Genomic DNA, 1570 nt, shown 5'->3' with positions numbered 1-1570 from the left:
GTGCTGGTATTAAAGGCGTGCGCCACCACCTCCCACTTTTATACTTAAGTTTTTGAAATCAGGTTTTATTTCACAACACAGATTGCCCTTGAACATTAACTCGCTCTCTCCCCCATTCAAGGTGCTGGGATGCACCAGCATGCCCAGCACAATCCTTTCCATACCCAAGCTGTGAAAATCGAGATTTCCTGGCAATCTGACTTTGCATTTCTCTGCTCTTGATAGAAGCTGGGTGTTTCCATATATTTAAGTGTGGTTTGCATAGCCTTTGGTGGGAGTTCTCTGTATATTCTTTTCGCCCTTTCCTTCAAGGTTGCTGGTACCTTTCTTATCTGTAGGCATCTTATAATGATCTCAGCCTTTGGTCCATGATAAGGGTTGTTCGAATAGTCCTGCCTTGTCACTTTTGTGTTGATAGAAGCTTCACCTTCATCACTTCCCATCCTTGCTTCTAATTATTCACCTCCTTGTCTTATCTTTTCCAGTGAGAGCCGTCATATGCCTTGGACTTTCACTAGTGTTATCAGGTTTACAACTTATAACTTCCTCTTGAGACTGATGGGGATACAATCATGGGAGGCGGCTCTCCACCCATGCAGAGAGGTTCATGGGAGGCGGCCCTCCACCGGTCCTTGGGCTCATGGGAAGTGGTCCTCCATTGTGCAGAGGGTCATGGGAGGCAGTCCTCCACTGTGCAGAGGTACATGGGAGGCTGCTATCCATCTATGCAGAGGCTCATGGGAGGTGGACCTTCACCCGTTCAGGGGCTCATGGGAGGTGGCCCTCCATTGTGCAGAGGGTCATGAGAGGCAGCCCTCCACCATTGCAGAGGCTCCGGCAGTGTCTTTTCATGTCTTACAAAGGTGAATGATTCTTTCTCTCCGGAGTAAATTAGCGCTTTGCCTGAGGCTCGTTACAGGGGATTTGATTCCTAAAGTATGGTTTTGTTTTGTTTTTCCCTGCAATGCAAAGCCCATGGCTTAGGTAGCATCCTTCAGGGTCAAGCTTTGCATCGTCCCCATGGTACTTGCTGAGCAAGAGGACTTGATGTAAACACGAAGCTCAAGCACCCTCAGGACTTGACAGGGTCTCATACTATTGTCCAGGTTGGCTTGGCACTCATTAGGTATCTTAGGTTAGTCTTGAACACAGAGTAATCCTCCTGCCTTGGCTTCTCAAGCGCTGAAATTACAAATGAGCCACCACACTTGGAAATCCAGGGTGGGGGTTGTGTCTTTTGCGAACATCTCTAAAGCTGTCAGCTTGTTAGCTTGACAAAAAAAAAGTTTGATCTTTTCAGCTTGTGATTGATGATTCCGTAGCTGCATAAACTGAGGCTGTAACTGAGCTGAAGGTCACCCGCTTCAGCCTAGGTTCAGCTAGGTCTCTTAGTTCTCACCCCAAGCTTTGCTATGCTAAGATGGCCTTCCTCCCACCCACAGTCACATGATGTTCTGAGCACACAATTGCTCGTCTCTCGGGCTTCTTCATAGCTTCATAGAAGTCCAGTGGCTCTCAAGCTTTCGACTTAGTGGGCTGCAAGCTTAAGACTTTTTTTTTTTTTTTTTTT

Source organism: Mastomys coucha, unplaced genomic scaffold, assembly GCF_008632895.1.
Source record: "Mastomys coucha isolate ucsf_1 unplaced genomic scaffold, UCSF_Mcou_1 pScaffold5, whole genome shotgun sequence".
Taxonomy (NCBI): domain Eukaryota; kingdom Metazoa; phylum Chordata; class Mammalia; order Rodentia; family Muridae; genus Mastomys; species Mastomys coucha.
This window is presented reverse-complemented; position numbering follows the sequence as displayed.